The sequence below is a fragment of the Otolemur garnettii genome, unplaced genomic scaffold (assembly GCF_000181295.1).
Source record: "Otolemur garnettii isolate 467f Iridium unplaced genomic scaffold, OtoGar3 scaffold00029, whole genome shotgun sequence".
Classification (NCBI taxonomy): Eukaryota; Metazoa; Chordata; class Mammalia; order Primates; family Galagidae; genus Otolemur; species Otolemur garnettii.
This window is the reverse complement of record NW_003852424.1, coordinates 17,258,049-17,269,214: the sequence shown is the minus strand read 5'-3', so window position 1 is coordinate 17,269,214 and position 11,166 is coordinate 17,258,049. Positions and strand designations below refer to the sequence as shown.

General features: G+C 51.4%; 1 protein-coding gene across 1 annotated transcript in view; it reads right to left on the bottom strand.

The window, feature by feature from the left end:
• The window catches only part of TNFAIP8L1 (TNF alpha induced protein 8 like 1), a 16,877-nt gene extending 12,004 nt beyond the window's left edge, over positions 1-4,873 (bottom strand). The window contains exon 1 of the mRNA XM_012804490.2: positions 4,791-4,873. The gene's annotated coding sequence lies outside the window, so the exon portion shown is untranslated. The remainder of the gene's footprint in view (positions 1-4,790) is intronic.
• Positions 4,874-11,166: the final 6,293 nt, after the last annotated feature.

Below are 11,166 nucleotides of genomic sequence, written 5' to 3'. Positions count from 1 at the left end.
AAGCCCAGGAGTTGGAGGTTGCTGTGAGCTGTGATGCCATAGCACTCTACCCAGGGGGATAGCTTGAGGCTCCGTCTAAAAAAAAAAAAAAAAGAAGCCCCATCCCCATCAGCAGTTACTCCTCAGCCCCTCCCCAGGCCCTGGCAGCCATGAATCTACTTCCCATCCCTGTGGATCTGCCTGTTCTGGACATTTCATATAAGTAGAGTCTCACACTGTGTGTTCTTCTGTGTCTGCTTCTCTCAATGAGCACAATGTCCTCAAGGTCTATCCATGTTATAGTATGTATCAGTACCTCACTCCTTCTCCAGGCCCATTCCTGGATTTTAAATATAACTTATTTAACTGTAACTTTCTATTCTGTCATTTTTAATAATGGCTGTGTTTAACAACCAGGTGGCAAAATTTCTGAAAACACAGCAAGAGGCTCTCGTGAGCTGGCTCCAGCTATGCTGTGGGTCGAAGGTGGCCCCACCCCCATCACATTAATTCTTCATGCCTCACACAAAGGGTGTCAATAATTGATGGGTCCCCTTGACAGGGCCACACTGGCCGCTCTATTTCCCAAGTTCCAGCCTCAGCTACAGCCACCCAGGGTGGCCTCAGGCCTCCACCCACCATGGCCAATGTCCTCCCCAGTCCTCATTCCAATACAACGTCCACCACCAACTTCAGGGTTTCCACTGCATCAAGCCCTTTATACTCCATGACACAGGCCTCAAAAAAGTCAATGACCATTTTACTTGTGGCAAAAGACAGGGGGAAATCTGTTAAGCCCAAGGTGTAGTGATAGCAGTGATTCTCAAACTAGGTTCCCCAGAGCCCTCAGGGAGTGCCCTAAAGATGGGTAAGGTCTGGCCACTGGCTAGGTTGCCCTGGAAGCGAGGATATTTTCAACTGTGTCAGATTCCTACTGAAGAGAGGGCTTAGGGGCCAAAAATTAATGTTGAGAGCCCACAGTCCTCCATTCTGCAGAGGCCAATTTAGACACAGCTCTTGGCCTGAGAAAAAGTTTTGCTTTGTTTTGAGACAGAGACTCACTTTGTCACCCTGGCTAGAGTGCTGTGGCGTCATAGCTCACAGCAACCTCAAACTCTTGGGCTCAAGCAATTCTCTTGACTCAGCCTCCCAAGTAGCTGGGACTAGAGGACTCATCACAACACCCGGCTATTTTTAGAGATGAGGTCTCACTCTGGCTCAGGCTGGTCCTGAACTCCTGCACTCAGGCAATCCACTCTCCACAGCCTCCCAGAGTGCTAGAATTACAGGTGTGAGACACTGAGCCCTGCCTAAAAAAAAAGTTTTTTAACAGCAAGCACAAAGTGGAGCAGTACTGGCAGGAATGTAGATGCAGCACCTAAATATGTCCTGATGCCACCCATTTCTCACCTTTCCACGGCCTCCATCCTGGTCTCCTGGCTCCTGCCTCACCCACCCTAGTCTATTCTCCCCACAAAATCCAGAGGGTGCCTGTGAGCATCTGAGTCAGGGTCCCTCCCTGACTGTAGCTGCCTGTAGCCCTCCAAAGCCCAATTTCCACCTGGGGTTGACAAGGCCCTACAAGGAGGGGACACTAGCCTGTCCCCTCCCTGCCCTGCCCTCCTTCCTCTCTTCTCCTCCTAACTCTTCCCCAGGCATTCAGGCCTCCTTGCTGTACCTCCAACATGCCAGGCAATGTCCTGTCCCAGGGCCTTTGCATGGGCTGTTCCTTCTTCTAGGATGCTCTTCCCCCAGGTCTCCATGTGGTTGTTTCTTTCTTTTTTTGCAGTTTTTGACCAGGGCCAGGTTTGAACCCACCACCTCAGGTATATCGGGCAGGGGCCCTACTCCTTGAGCCACAGGCGCTACCCCCATGTGATTGTTTTTTTCTTGTCATCCAATCCTGGGCTCATATGCCACCTCCTTAAGAGGTCCACCCAGATCCCCCATCTAAACTAACCCCCTCATCCATCTGTCCCTCCATCACCTTCATGCAATTAAAGCAAAGCATAAGGATTTTTCTAGATGAACAATGTCCACCTCCCCAAACCCTAGTCTGTGAACCAAATAAAGGTGGACACCAGATCAGCTTTCATCATTGCTGGGTCCTTGCTGCCCTGAACCAGGCTTAGCTCACAATAGGTGCTCAGAACACATTTGTTGAATGAATAAATGACCTCCTCGCACCAGAAAGGCACAATGTCAGAGATCTCATCCAAGGGCCCCATTGTCCAGCCAGAGAAACTGAGGCTGAAAGACAGAGATACACCAAGGTCACACAATAAGTAATGCAGCATTGACTCTTCCGCACTGGCTCTGCCTGGGCAGAGGGGGATTTGGATAGTCTCCAACCTCAAACACAAGTGACTTGTTTTACAGTGATCTTGCAGGGAATGCTCACTACCTACTAGGCATTTTACCTCCAGGCCCTCATTGCCAAATTCTCTTGATGGACCTGCAAGTTTTCAGTTATTACAGAAGGGGAAACTGAGTCAGAGGGAACCAGGAGTTTCCCTAAGTTTATAGAGCAATGATGTGGCTGAATTGGGATTCCAACCCAGTACTCACCCCAGGGTGAGCCTTTTCTCAAATTTAGGATTCAACTCTTCCCCTTTCTGAGAGCCCACCATGCAAAGGAAGAGTCTAAGTTTCTAGGAAGCTTCTAGAAGAAATGTACCCTGTAATCCCTTTCATGATGACCTCAAGAGGTCTCCAATAAAGACCTGCAAAACTCTCTGTACCCCTCAAAGTGTAGTGCCCTCCTTACCCCCCCCCCCACTATCTCAGCCCTTTTCCTGAAGAAAAAGGAGATGACCAGTCCCAGTCGACAGATGGAAAAACTGAGGCCTAGATGCCAGGGCATTAGAAGGCCCTTGGAACTCTGCCAGAGGTGTCTTGGTGAAAACTCATGTGGGTGGGATTCCAGGAGGGGTGTCTGTCAGGGAGATGCTGGAGAGGGGTGGACATACTATATAATTGGGCCCATCTTACCTTTCTGCCAGACTCCACCTGCCAGTCTGCACCACCTGAGGCTATGCCTGGGCAATCATGAGTCATCATTTAGCATATACCTCTCTCTGGGTGGGGCCATTTCCTTGACAATGGTTGGAGTCCTATCCTCAAGGCACCCTCTCTCATCCCCAGACAGGAACATGGAGGCCTCCTGAACCCACTACATCAATGGTCAAGCAATCAAAATGCTCCTCGCCCACACTGGCTGACTCCTGGGGAAAGTAAGATGAGGGCAATGGGGCTTAGGAGGCACCTGACAAGCCTAAGGCCACATAGTGGGAAGGGGATACCACAGGACAAGACTCTCCAATCTGTACTTGCCTGACTAGTCTATTCGCTTACAGCCTCTCTGGCCCCCTCACCCCCCAGAGCAGGGTTCAATATCCTTTCATGTCCTCCAGGGGTCCAGGCACTCACCCACCTCTAGCATCCCAGGCCACCCCAGCCTCTGACCAGTACCTGATCCACCTGGGCAGCCAAGTGGGAGAAGCCCAACCCAGGTGTTTGTGTGGCTGGGGAAAGTTCTTTGTTCACCGTTTCCATAGGTACAGCGGCCCTGGGCCAGCCCCTCCTCCGTCCCTCCCAGCTGCTTGGCCCTTGCCTGTGCAGGTCCTTGGCCCAGCCCATCTAGGCAGCTTGTTATGTTTTAAAGTTGGCGCCTGGACCTGCTGTGGTGGCAGAGGGCACAGTCTGTGCAAATGCCCTGAGGCAGGACTGTGCCTGGAATTGGAGGAATAGGAGACTCCTATGGCTGGGCATAGTTGGGGGGAGGTAATAACACGATGTTCACATTCCTACATTTAATCCCCCAGCCCTCAACCCAAGGAATTATATTCCTTCTCATTTTATAGATGAGGAAATTGAGGCTCAGAAATGTTAAATTGCTTGTTCAAGGTACCACAGCAGTTTTAGCTCAAGACCAAGTCTGTCTGAGCTCCCCAACACCTGGGCTGCTTGTCTTCAACTGGCTACAGCCTCCTGGGGCATTCACCACTAGAACATGATCAGGAAGTGACTTCAGAAGGCCTGTGTACAGATGGGCTGCCCTTCCTCTAGGCCCCCTACAGACACCATAAACAGTGTGCTGAGCGGCTTGGATCTGTACCTGCCTGACTATTCTAGGACCCCCAAGACACCATAGAGAGGGTGCTGAGCAATATCCAGATCCAAAGTGAGAGCAGATTTGGTCCTGCCTCATTCCTCACCTCTCTGGCCAAGCACTACCTCATTTCTGGGTTTCAGTTTACCTTCCTAGGAAATGGGTCCAGTTAGACTCCAGAAAAAAAGCAAGGAGGCAACAGATCTGGGTTAGATCATCTGCCAATTACCTCCATGGCCATGGCCCCAGTTCACAGCAGGCAAAACTGAGGCCAAGGCGTCAGGCCACTTGGGAGCACACTGGTGGCTAGTCTGGGTGGACCTGGCCTTCCTTTCCCCGCTTCCTGGACTAAACAGAAGCCGCACATATTCCCACCTCCACACCTGTGGCCAGGATCCCCACTACCTGGAATTGCCCTCCCAAAATTCCAAGCCCTTGCCCCCCCTGGGGCAGAGTCCATTAGAGTCTATATGAGGGGTAGGTGCTAGTCCCAGAGCAGGGTCCCATGCCAGTGGGGGCAAGTCAGACCCAGTCTGTGTTCCCCTAATTTGTACAGGAAGAGAGAGACAGAGGGAAACTGAGGCAGCGATGAAGACAGAGGGGAACAGGAGTTCCAGAATATGAGGAGGGAGAGATGAGGGCAGCCAGGTGGACTCTGGGACGCGCTGAGGTGGGGGGCGCCCCGGCACCAGTCTCTCACCTACTGTCAGGGACCCGTCCGTGAGTCCGATCGTCGGGGATCCGTCCTATCTCCTTAGTGGGGCTGGGGCTGTGGCCGGGGATGTGGTCTCGGCTGTCCGACTAGAGCCGGAGGCCGGGGGCGGGACGGAGTGGGCCCTCGGCCCCGCCCTCCCATCGCCCCGCCCATGCTAGCCTCAGGCCCCGCCTCCACTCCGTCCCCGCCCACGCCATAGGAACCAAAGGCGGGGCCGGGAAGGGTAGGTGGGCCGAGTGCCTTAAATCATCCAATGGCAGTGCAGGCTATGTACGAAGAGACCAATGGAAGAAGATCATAGCAAAGTGTCGGGGAGCGGGCGGGGCTGGGGGCGGGGCTATGCGGCCCCGGAGATTCCAATGAATTCGGAAAGGGGCCCGGATGCGGGGGCGCGGCCGGTTGCGGGGCGCCAGCGAAGTAAAGAGGAGGAAGTTAAGAGACTGTGAAGGGCTGGGAACACAAAGACACTGACAGAAAGAGACTAGAGGCGCTACAAGGCAAAACTGGCCAACCACGTGGCTCTGGATGGACTCTTTCGTTCTTCTGCGACTCAGTTTCCCTATCTTGGTAATAGGAATTTGGGCAGAAGTTTATCTCGAAGTATGGTCAAGGAACCTTACACATCAGAATAACCTAGGAACCTTTAAAAAAAATGCAGATTTCTGTCCCCCAGGAAAGCTGAATCTAACCCAGGGTTGTCTGGTTATACATGAATCTTTGGGGTGAGGTTTGAGGCAGCAATCTGTAGGTGGATGGGCCCAGGAGACCCACCAATGGACTACTAGATCCAGCCTTGATGTCCATGGGAATAAGCCAGTGGGATACATGGGAGCATCCTGGCTCCATCCCAGGGGTTGGGACAGCAAGGCCAGCTGGAGCCCTCCAGGAGGATGCAGCTGTGAGTCCTGGGAATGGGGCCCTGGATCAGCTCCCAGCCCCCCTGCAGCAATACTTCCTCTTTGCATCCCCAACTCTGGGTCCTAGCTGCAGCTGAGGCCAACGGTAGTTGCAGCAACCAGTTTTCCTCCTCCAGGAAGCCAGGCAACAAATGTTTGTTGAGTGTCATGTATTGAGTCCTGACCTGCCCAGGAGGATCCAGGCAGACTCTGGCACAGGCCTCATGAGGCAAAAATAAATGTCTCTATTTCACTTTGGAGGAGGAAACAGGCCCAGAGACGGAGAGTAACTTGCCTGATGTCACACACACACAAGTGTCAGAGCCAAGATTCAGACCTAGGACTGGGAAAGCAATTTCCAGAACCCACTCAGCCTCTCCCACTTCCTCCAACCCACAACCAAGATCTACTCCAAGATCTCTCATTCTCAACAGTTGGGACTGATAATTCCTGCTTGTTGAAGGCTGTCCTGGGCACCAAAGGGTGCTGAACAGTACCTCTAGCTTCCATTCACTCCATACCAGGAGCAACCACCAATGTCTGTAGTCACTGCCAAGTGGATGAGAACAACTATTCTAGATCAATGGCTTTGTGCTCCTGGGTCCTCAAACTATGGAGACCTTTCTTTGGATCAGGGTAGCTGACAGGGGTCTCAGAGGCAGAGAAGCCATTTTTAGCATTCATCACAGCAAAGCAAATTGTTTTAGCGGTCTGGGGTAGGCCTAGGAGGCATGGAGTGTGACCAAGGTGGGTTCAGACCCAGCTTTGTCAAATCTGCTTCCATGCATTTCCAAGCCTCAGTTTTCCAAATCTATCCAAATCTATCTATTTCCAAATAGGATAATTAACCCTACTGGTCCACAAATATGACAACAAATAAAAAGTGCCTATAATGATGTGGAGAAATCAGAGCACTTGTATACTGCTGGTGGGAATTTAAAACTACTTTTTTTTCTTTGGAAAATGACTTTTTTTGCAGTTCCTCAGGCTAAACATAGAATTATTATAGGGCCTAGCAATTCCACTCTTACCTACTTACCCAAATGAATGGAAAGCAGAGACTATAAGAGATATTTGTACACCCATGTTTATAATAACATTATTTACATTAACCAAATGGTTGGAACAACTGAAGTGCCCATTGACAGATGATGTATAAACACAAGATGGTGCATCCCCACACTGGAATATCACTCAGCCATGACAAGGAAGAGGCTCTGACACAGGCTATAACGTGGATGGACTTTGAGGACATCGTGCTGAGTAAGAGAAGCGGACATAGGAGGACACATAGTGTGTGATTCCATTTATGTAAAATGTCCACCACAAGTCCACAGAGACAGGGAATCAATTCATGGGGAGTGGCTAAGGCTAATGTGGAGTTACTATATATCTCAGAAACTTTTGGAGATGGATGGTGGTAATGGCTCACAGCTGTGTAAAGGTACTTATTACCACTGAACTATGCACTTTAAAATGTATAAAATGGTAAATATTTTATTTTTGAGACAGGGTCTCACTCTCACTCATGCTGAAATGCAGTAGTGTCATTGAAGCTTATTTTAACCTTGAACTCCTGGGCTCAAGTAATCCTCTTGCCTCAGACTCCAAAGTAGCTGGAACTACAAGTACAGTCCACCATGCTTGGCTAATTTTTTTTGTTTGAGATAGAGTTTCACTTTGTCACCCTTGGTAGAGTGCTATGGTGTCACAGCTCAAACTCTTGGTCTCAAGTGATCCTCTTACCTCAGCCTCCCAAGTACTGGCACACAGGCGCCCACCACAATGCCCAGCTATTTTTAGAGACAAAATCTTGCTCTTGATCAGGCTGGTCCTGAACTTCTGAGCTCAGGCAATCAACCAGTGTCAGCCCCATGGAGTGCTAGGATTACAGGTGTGAGCCACTGCACCTGGCCCTGCTTGGCTCATTTTTAAATTATCTTTAGGGCTGGGTGCAGTGGCTCATGCCTGTAATCTTAGCACTCTGGGAGGCTGAGGTTGGCAGATCACTTGAGCTCAGGAGTTCAAGACCAGCCTGAGCAAAAGTGAGACCCCATTTCTACTAAAAATGAAAAACTGAGGCAAGAGGATCACTTGAGCCCAAGAGTTTGAGGTTGCTGTGAACTATGATGCCACAGCACTCTACTACGGGCAAAAAAGTGCCCACAGTAAATAAATAAATAATCTTTAGAGATGAGAGTCTCGCTCTGAAATCTGACAATTAAGTTCACAAACTCATCCTAGGAAAAGTACTACATACCTCATTGCTGAATATCACTAAGGTCACCAGATGACTAGGGGAGTATAGCTATTCAGCAATGAGGTATACAGCACTTTTTCTAGGATGAGTTTGCAAACTTAATTGTCTGACCCTCATGTGTTGCTCAGGCTGGTCTCAAACTCTGAGCCTCCCACATTGGCCTCCCAAAATGTTGGGGTTACAGGATTAAGAAAGTTTTTTTAAAATAATGCAATATGCTGGAAACCACTGATTTGTACACTTTAAAGCATGACTGGTATGTGAACTATATCTCAACAAAGCAGTTTTTTAAAAAGTGCCCAGCAGCACAGGATAACAAGATAACAGTCAGTATTTATTGAATACCTAATATGTGCTGCTTCTTTAGCACATTGTATCCATGAACTCACCTCAGCCAATCTTCACAGAGACCTTATGCCAGGGTGAGCATCCCATTTCTCAGATGATGTTATTATAGCCCACAAAGAGCAAGAGATCTGCTCCAGACAATGCAGCCAGGATGCAGTGGGGCTGGGCCTGGGACCTGATTAGATCTGATTATGTGGAATGTGTACAGCCCCTCTGGGTGGCCCCAGAATCCTGGGAGAAGTCTCCCCAGCTGGGCAATGGAGGGATGAAGGGACTGAGTCTAGTGAAGTGGGGCCTTTTTTCCATGTACAGATAAGAAAGTTGGGGCAAGAGACTTGGGGGTTCAGCTGGGTGTGTAGACTGTGGAGAACAGATCACCATGGCTTAGGCAAGGCTGTTGGCCATTCGGGTGGGGACACTCAGATGAGGTTGCAGACCCAGCTGGGGACTGGACCTCTAACCCAGATTGGGGCTCAACCAGAGTTGAGACTGTGTAGGTACAGCCCAGGGTCAGAGTTCAGCTAGAGGTCATAGGCTCTATCCAGAGTCAGACCTCAGCCTGAATAGAGGCTCAGCTCTGAATTGGGAGCTCTTTTGGGGTGGGGAACCAGCCAGATGGAGACTCCCCTGGGACAGAGGCTCAACCCAGGGTCGGGGCTCAGCTCCGTGTGGGGGTTCAGAGCAGGACCATAGGGCTACCCAAGTTGGGGGCTCAGCTCAGTGTCGGCTCAGCGGAAATTGGGGTTCAGCCTTGAGTTGGGGGCTCTATCTGGAGAGGGGATTCAGCAGACCCCGGGCACTACAAGACTAAGGTTTAGCCTAGAGTCGAGTCAGCGGGAGGTCTAGGGCTCTATCCAGAGCTGGGAGCTCTGTCCTGGGAAAGAGCAGCCCTCCAGGATGCAGGTTCGGCCTGGGTCCCGGCCCTGGGAACCCTAACCAGGCTTGGGTTCCGACTGTGCTCGGCAGGGGGCGCGCTCTGACCACAGCCCGGGCTGGCGACACTGCACTTCCCTGAGAACTGGGTCGCCCGCGCGGGCGTGGTGTGAGCCCGTGGCAGGGTCCCCAGGAGCCCAAGCCAAGGCACTCCAGCTCCTGTACCACCAACGTCACCTGCACCCTAAAACCAGGTCTCGCAGTCATCGCCGGGCTGTGTGACTCTTAGTTAGTGATACCCTTGAGCCTTTGCCTTGCACCTGAGAGACCGCACCACGGCTGGGAGGTTTGACCGGAGCAGTTCTTTCTCCCGGAGCCTCTGAGAGCCCCCCTCCCGAGCCTGAAGGCTTCTTTGGGGGACCAGTCTTGGAGGCCACACTCCTCTCTCCTCCATGCCCCCACTCACTCCCAGTCGTAACTCCTACGCGCCCGCGATCCATCTGTCCCCAGCCCATCTGTCTATCCTGGCAAGACCCTTCCCAAGGCCACTTGAGAAAAGAAATGGGTAGGCAGGCCCTGGAGAGGGCGGGATGAGGGAGCGAACCTTGTTTGAGTCCTCACCGCTTAAGGGCCAGGCGGGGGTGTGGGGTTTCATGGAACCTTCCTGAGGGCTCTGGGGGAGGGGGCAGGGCTTTCATCCTTTCCCAGGTCAGAGGTTTAGCTTATGATCAGGGGCACATTCCTTTCCCCCCAAAACTAACGTCCTCTGCCCCCACTATCTTCCCTATTACCCCCACCTTCCGCTTGCTGCCAAAGAGGCTCCGAAGGGTGTGTTTGTGAGTGTCAGCCGCGGAGACGCCAGCCGGCCGCCTGCGTGTGGGAGGCGGGCGTCTGGGGCGATAAATGGTGCGTATGTGCCCCTGCGCCCGCGTGAGGGTGCGGGTGCGGGTGCGGGTGCGGGGGTGGGGGTGAGTGTGCTTGGGGAGCAGCCAGCTCTGTTGATGCCTCTGAGAGTGGTGTCTTTCTCCTTCTTCCCCACTTCATCCTGTCACGGAGGAAACTTCACTTTTTGGAGCCTCCGTTTCATCTAGAAGATGGGTGCAGGGATCGTTATCAGATTGGGAGATTTGTAAAATTCAAGGACACCCATTCTCAGCTGAGGCATGGCGGCCTGGATGAGAGGCCAACCAAGGACGTCAGGCTGAGATGGGGACACACACACACACACACACACACACACACACACACAGGCAGCTGTGGAAGCCCAGAGAGGCACCTGACTCCGCCCTGGGAGGGCAGTTGCGATCTAAAACAAGTAGGGCTCAGTCTCCCCCGAGAAACTCTGGGAGGCAGTGTAGAGCACACATTAGAGTCAGCGGGGAAGCTGGGGTATTTATCCTCCAATTTTCAGCCAACATTGGCTAGGGCTGTGCTCCCAGGCAAGAAGGAAGCCTCCAAGCACGGAGATGTGGCTGATGTTCTAACAGCAATTGTTATAACACATCACTAAATGTGAGCTTATGAGACCTGTCCTGGCCTTGTCTAGAACTACAGAAAAAGAGACCCTAAGCTGGAGAAATATTAGCTGGGATCTGCCAAGGGCCAGTGTGAGAAGTAGATTCTTTCAACACAGAAGCCAATGGAGGACAACAGAGCTGAATCATGGAAAGAGAGTAAAGGCTGAGGCTCCTTGATCAACCTGTGTCTGCAGCCCTCAGACTTTCTATGATCTAGCCAACCTCTAGATCTAGCTAAGGACATCTCTTTTGTAACATTTAATAGGATGCCGGGGAAAAGTTTCATAGCTCCATAGAACTCTAGGAAAAAACACCCTACAATTAGATTTATACATTTCATTTTCATACCCTAAACTCTACACTCCTTTGTATACCAGCCTTGTGCTGGTAAGTCAGAGACACAGGGTAGCCTCCTCCAGCAGCCCTGGGCTTGAAGGGGCTCCTAGTCTTGGTAGTGGTGAGGAGGA